The 7,324-nt window shown below is 51.4% G+C and overlaps 1 non-coding gene across 1 annotated transcript; it reads left to right on the forward strand.

Moving 5' to 3' along the window:
- Positions 1-231: 231 nt before the first annotated feature.
- Positions 232-304, forward strand: Trnav-cac (transfer RNA valine (anticodon CAC)). The gene has a single exon. It is a non-coding gene; the product is annotated as a tRNA-Val (tRNA).
- The last annotated feature ends 7,020 nt before the right edge of the window (positions 305-7,324 follow it).

Consider the following 7,324-nt stretch of genomic DNA (forward strand, 5'->3'; position numbering starts at 1 on the left):
CTGTATGGCGTTGAGTTGCGCTATGAGCGATCTATCCAATGTTTGTACGTATTTCTTAGGCCAGTTCGTTTACCCCGAAAGTCTTTGAGGGGTGTATATTATTATAGATTTTTCTAATTTTACAGTTTGGTGGTTTAATTATTAATAAAATTTAAATTTAATAATCCATCGAATCAAATTCCAACAAAGGGCATATTTTCTTCAAATTAACGAAAATGCAAGCAGACATCGGTTTCCGTAGTGTAGCGGTTATCACGTCTGCTTCACACGCAGAAGGTCCCCGGTTCGAACCCGGGCGGAAACATCTTCTGTCCATCTCCTTTTTTTATACTGCTGCTGCTCTTGTTGGCCTCCCTTATCAACAATTCATTGTTTTTTTTAATTACTGTTCTAGAATTAGACTCATGATTTTAGATTAGAAAAGTTCAAATTCAAATTTCGAATAGCTCTCCCGCTCCCCGAAAACCGGATCCGTCTTATCAAACATTCCGTTCCTTAACTTTCGAGTCCCCCCCCAAAACCGTGCCCTTCTGGCCACTTCAACGGTGGTTTAACTTTGGCGACGCTGACTTGGCGCTTGTTTCCTGCACGGCACACAATACTTCACTCCCCCGTCGGCTGATGAAGATGTTCGGCCTGCTGCAGCTGCACACATATTTGCATCTGGCTCCCGGCTCTGGCCAGTGATGGTGATGGTGGCCTGGAGTTTTGCGGGGCCGGCAAGGAGGCACTCTGCCATGGAATGGCTCGGGGCCAAATCGTACCGGATCGATGCGCCAACGACGACGATGTTGTAGCACCGACGGGCTTTTGAGGGGCAAAACTATTCTGGAATGTCTTCGAAGTCGTTGTCCATCGTTGTCGAGGAGAAGGAGGAGGAGTAGGAGGAGTAGGAGGAGTAGGAGGAGGGCTGGTTTATGATTCTGCTTCTCGCACGCACGCAGCGCCAGAACTACCAGAGACCGTGGTGAACGCATGAAACTATGCGCTTCAACATCGAATGTCGTCGAGAGTCTACTGCACGTGCCTGCATGCGTGTGTGTGTGTGTGTGTGTGTGTGTGTGTGTGTGTGTGTGTGTGTGTGTGTGTGTGTGTGTGTGTGTGTGTGTGTGTGTGTGTGTGTGTGTGTGTGTGTGTGTGTGTGTGTGTGTGTGTGTGTGTATCGAGTGTATGTGTGCACCACGTACAGTCTACGGCCCTAGTAGCTGGCTGTGGTGTGGACGCATTCTCGCCCTCGCAAGATATGCGCTCCGGTTGTTGCTGCTGCTGCTCGAGAAGTTGTTCGTTCATTCAACTGCATTGCATTGCAAGACAAGGGTCCCGATGGATCCCCGATGGAAGCCGCGTGGCCGCGTTCTATGCAGCATGTGTGCGTTCCCACACAATCCCCCCCCTCCCTTCAGCGGGTTGACAGTTCCTCGCGCCGACCGTCCCTCTCCACGGAAAATCACGAGATGGCGCTGACAGTCGGCTTCTGGGCCCGGATAGTTAGGGGAACGGAATTGGATGAATTGTGTGCTCCCAGCTTCCAGTGCAGGCCCGCAGCAGCAACTACAGCGCTAGCATCTTCTAGCTCTACTGGAGGCCAACAAAAGTTGGTCTGCCCCCGTGGGGGGGTTCTCGGGGAGGGGCGGTTTGCGGTTGCTCGGATTATCGGAAGCAAACTTGTGACTGGAATGTTGGCCCTCCTCTTCGGCGCGAGGAACACTGCTTCGTATGGCTGGAAGCTAACGCCATTCCAGTCCAGAATCGTTTGTGGATTTGATTTCGAGCCTTCTAAGGTAAGTCCACTTGCAAATGGGTTCTGATCATTCACTAAAGTCGCAGCGTCTGACGTCATCGAGTCTTAAGATAACTCTTAATGTAAAGATGTTGATATCAAAGAGCGCAACAACGCTGCGTCATCAGTAAACATCATGGAACATCAGCGAGAATATCGCATCAGATTCCGTCTCGTGGCTCATCTCTTGGATCGAGAGCCAGCACCGTAGATCATGAGATACATAAACTGCTGCATCACAACAAGAAATCATGAAAATCGTGATAGACTTGGGTAAAATATTAATAACAGCTCGCTCCAAAATGATCCTCAACGATGAAACTGGTGGATTGACTCTCGTCTTCATTAAATAGTCCTCAGCACGGCAATAGTTCTCGGCCAGTGCGAGGTTGACTGATGTACTTGCGCCGGATTGTTGTAAACAAGTGCAGTGCTCTATATAGCAGCTACGAGGGGTGCGTGCGGTGGACGACGAAACAATCGGAATCTAAACGGATGGGAATCACGCACGCGCACGAGACAGAGAGAGAGAGAGAGAGTGCGAGATCATTAATCAACCGATCCGACCGATCCCCCGATGTTCAATATCGCGCCATTCGACGCCTCCACTCTGTGTTGGACTCTAATTTGGCCAAAGTGACGTAAAGTTTCACCTTCGAGAATCGATACGCTTCGAGCGACCAGCGACTCCAAACCCTCTCTGCCCCTCCATGCATTCCTTCTTCGGTACGATCCCCAGAATAGAGAAGAGAGATAGTGGGGATCGTCCATACTGCTGCTGGTGCTGCTGCTGCTGCTGCGTGGTGCGCGGTGGTTCCGTAAACAAATCGCGCATTTATTTTTAAACTCATCACAACTCATTACTTGGCCGGAGCGATCGAATGGTGGCCGATATTGGGAGGGTTGGGGTGGAGCGTGCACCAAACCCCCGGGATGCTGGATGCCTGGTTGGGATGCTTCTCTCCCTCTCTCTTTCTCTCCTGCTGCGACTTGGTCGATACTAAAGTGATGCGCAATGGAACGCGCACTGGCAGCAGAGCCGCCGCCATCATTTGGCCTTCGGTGTTCGCGAGAACGCGGGAGAATGGAGAAGCTTGTTGAGGAGCAGAAGAGTGGAGTGGTTAAAATTGTAACCGGAGCCGGATAGAGATCCGATCGATGACGGAGCCAGGGGATGCGTGTTGTGTCAAGGGAACGTCACTGACATCGGTATCGTCGAGCGAAAGGATAGAGGTTGGATTGGCCGCTGCTCAGTGAGCCAGAGCTGTGCGAAACAAGACCAAGGCAATACCAAGGTTTAGGGAGAAAACTGTCCGTTAATAGTACAGTACACATAGGAATTAAAATTTGAATCATAAGGAAGGATGATACAAGATAATGATAGCCCAAAGTTGGCTATAGGAGCTAAAGAAGAAGTCAGTCACGGCTCTGAATTGCTGCTGACTTTCAACGCCTAATCCAAAATATGGCGATATGGGAAGTGTTCAGCTAGCATATATTGTTAGTCCAATGTCTAGACTTGCCATTGGCAGCGTTTATTTAAAGTCCAGACCTTTACAAACCGGCATACCGATTCAAAGATCGTACCGAAGGGCTAATGCGATCTTAAGCGCCACCGACCGCTGCACTGTTTATCTCCGACTTACTCGCAAAATTCGCTTTCCAGCGAGCGCACTACTACACAGCCCACGGAGTCATCAGTTAGGCGGCGGCGGCGGCGGCGGCACCGCTTTGTTCACGTTCCCTGTTCACGCGGCCATAACTTACCGCCGACGCCAGAATTGCGGCAAAGTTTTGCTCCGTTTTTACAGTTGCGGAACATTTTCCAAAAAGCATTTTCGGCATCAGTGGCGCCGGCGGTCGGGTTGTTGGGTCGGATCGATGCATGATTTGTAGTTTGTTTGCTTGGTATGGCGCGAGGTGCGTGGAATAGGCAAACGGATCCGTTTGATAGAGTACTCAGTCCACCAGACCTAGATTTGAAAGCGAGAGAACCGTTGGGTAATCTTGCGTCGACAGACCGAGAGAATAATGGTTCGTCGCTATGGTGATAGCATTCAATATTTACCGAATCCGGTACGACAGGAAGAGTAGCAATCCCATCCCATCGGTTGCTTCGTTGGTTTGACACTTGGTCAAATTTTCGTTACATAACGCTCGGTGCTGCAACGTGATGCTTCTCCGGCCAGAGAACCAACAACATGCCACACCGGTTGCAGCTTTACTCAGTATATCGTCAGATCGGTGAGTGCAAGGTGCTTACGACGTCCCCAAGATGCATCGTCCCCGTGGTTTGATTCTGTTGATCGTGTGGTGCTGGTTGGTACAGGTAAGAGCATATTATTAACCTCCAACCAAGTATTTTATTCCCTACGGTCCCTTTTTGTTTTCGTCCTCATAAACGTAGATATCGCTGGTGGAAGCTCGTCCCGATTTGGGCGTTCCGGGACCGGTGACTAGTGTCGGTACGCTGGACGCCACCACCGAACTGCTGTTCACGCAGTTCCAGGAGCTGACCACATGGCTAGACATTCAGCTCGGCTCCCAATCGAGCGAACTGCGCGCCCTCATCGTACCACTGCAGGCACTGGCCGACGCTTTCGGTTCCGCTGGCCAAACGTTCGCCACGACGCTCTGGACGGCGATTGACAGTCAGAGCAACCTGGACGCCACCTACCAGCCAGTAATCACGGCACTGAACAAGCTGCAAATGATGCGGGAAAACATACTGCAGGAAACGCTCGATTCACTCGAGTCGATCCATGCGACGGCGCTCGTCGCTCAGCTGACCGAAGTGTTCCGGCGTACCAATCTGACGATCAACAACATTACCGGTGCCCTACTGCAGCTAATAAGCTCGCTGACGATGGTCCACAGTGGCGCAGAGGTGCCGGTGTCCCTTGTCAATCTGCTCAACAGCTCGATCCGCAAACTGGTGGCGGATGTTGTGCTGCTGAACTATACGATCCGTTCCGTGGCCGAGGAGATCATAGTGGCGGATCGGTTTCTGTCGCAGCTTTCGTATGCCGTGGGGAATGCGACGGCAGCGACCACGCTAGCTCTGCAACGGTTCACCGCCAAAATTAACCGATGCTCAAATGCCGTTGGATCGGATGCTAGCTGTCTGCTGAAGCGGTACAAGGGTTTCGAGGACACGGTCCGGTGTACGCTCGGTTACCTGAACAATACCGGCTCCAGCGAGTGTGCCCTAGAGTCGACATGCGAAACGTTCGTTGATGTCGTGACGAGCGACTTCCATCGGGCGGTATGCGCAATCCAGCGCGATTACGAGTCGCTTGGTAATCGTACCGATCTCAGTCAATTGTTGCAAAACGGTTACGCCGACATTCTGGAGTTGGGCAACTTGTTGGCCCAAAGTACGACCGCTAATGGACCGTACGCGGTACTGTGCCAGACTACGTACGCCAGCCGGATTGTGGAGCTACCGAATCGGCTCTCGGATGGTGTGGTACTCTGCCTGAAGAATGAATCGAAGCGTCTGGATTCACTCCACAATGCGCTCAACGAGCTGCTACCGACCGTGCTGTACGATGTGGAAGAGTTGGTGCCCTCGCTGGAAGTTTGCATCCGGCAGCCGACCGGTGAGCAGGATGCGTGTATCTGCGAGTTAAACGACCTGCTGGAAGAGCTGGCTTCGAGGACCACGACGAAGTTGGAGCTGATCGAGCGGTTCACCTACCACGAGACCCACGCTAGCGAGGAGCGACTTAAGGCTTGCGTTTTGCAATCCACCACTACGGTGCTGGGCCAGCAGTTGGTCCGGTTGCGGAACGAAATACGGCAGTGTGCCACCAGTGGACCAAACTGCTCGCAGTACGTGGACGTGCGTGTGGATTGCGAGACGCATCCAGTACTGCCCGACGATGAATATGAAGAATAAATGAATTTCTTTTTCCTTTTTTTTAACAAACGTATACCCTGGTATTTCTCGGTTTTAAGACGTCTAGACTACGCTAGGGGTTGATTTTCAAGATGTAACACCTCAACCGGGACAGAAGACACGATTAACTTGATAATTTGAAAGTGACAACAACAGCACAACACATTGGAGCGGATAAACTTTTTTGTGTTTTGTTCTTACATTGCCCTATTGTTTCTAACAGAACTTTTTTTTTAATGGGTCTAATTAAAAAAGGTAAAGCGCGCAAAATAAAGTAGAATAAAAACTGTAGCGAATGATATGTGATTTTAATTTATAAACTTAAGTCTTCCATGAAAAATCAACTAAAGTCGTATATTTCTTGCAGGGGTGGACGAACGTTTCTTTTGCATACTATAGGTAAAGTATACGTAGTTATGAGAAACCAGAAAATTCGTTTTATTACTTGATAAACACACGCCACGCGATGCCATCGCGAAAAACCTATAAGTCTGTGGCAATTATAACCGGTGCCCCAGATCCTTCCCCAGATGATGGCGGCTCAGTCGGCACAGGTGGGCAAGTGCGTCCAACGCAACCAGTGCAAACGCTCAGATCGTACTCCAACCGTGGGATCACGGTTCCGAAGGAGTAGAAATCAATGTTCGCCAGACAGATGCTCAACCGGACCGCGCTGCTCCGCAGCGTCTGCTGGATCAGCTGCATGAAATCCTCGTACTTGGCCAGATGCGCCGTACCAAGCTCGTCGTAGATGGTCGTAAACTGTGGCGATGATAGCGAGAGGAGAAGATAGATCGATTGAGACACAGGCAGCATCAAAGAAAACACTCCGTTCGTCGGAGCGTACGTACCTGCCCGACGCATTTGTTTCGATGGCGCCGGTGCTGGAGCCTGGTGCATGTTTCCAGGTTCTCCCAAACATCCTGTATATCGGCGATCTGCAGTGAGGCGAGCTCGATAGCGAGCTCATGCAGCCGGCACAACCGTGGCCGCTCCCTATCGAGACACTCCTGCACACGGATCGGTGCCTGGATGGGCACCTCGGTAGCCTGCGCCTCGACCCGATGGAAACAGAGCTCGGCGTTCGCGTCGGAGTGTACGAGGTAGTCGGCTAGCGTTTGCTCGATCGGGTAGTCATTGATTCCATCAAACACTTTCGAAATGGCCAAAGCAACACTGGCGAGGTACGTCTGAGCCGCATTGTACAGGTCGGCTCCGACGAGCGTTGTTAGAATGGCTGGTGCGTTGTTCTGGAGCTTGAGCAACGCAGTGACCAGTCCTTCGTAGCCGTCAGCGCTCGTTATCGGTCCAACCAGACCGGCTTCCAGTTCTTCGTTCTCCTGCTGGTACGCACTACGGACGGGCACGAATTCGCCCTGTACACTAAGCAGCGCAGCCGTAATGTTACTATCGTAGTAAAATGCTGCGCTCCCCAACTGTTCGCCAATAGCGTTGACGTAACCACGGTAATCATCGTAGTAGTCGCTTGCCTCGTGGATGTTGGAACCGGCCCGCTGGAACACGTACACCAGCAACGTCAACCGTGCGCGCAATAGCCGAAGCGCTTGCAGCAGTTGCGGGAACACTGTATTGTCGAACTCTTCCTCGCTCGAGACCGGACTCAGCTGGCTGTACAGACGACC

Source organism: Anopheles darlingi, chromosome 3 (genome assembly GCF_943734745.1).
Source record: "Anopheles darlingi chromosome 3, idAnoDarlMG_H_01, whole genome shotgun sequence".
Classification (NCBI taxonomy): Eukaryota; Metazoa; Arthropoda; class Insecta; order Diptera; family Culicidae; genus Anopheles; species Anopheles darlingi.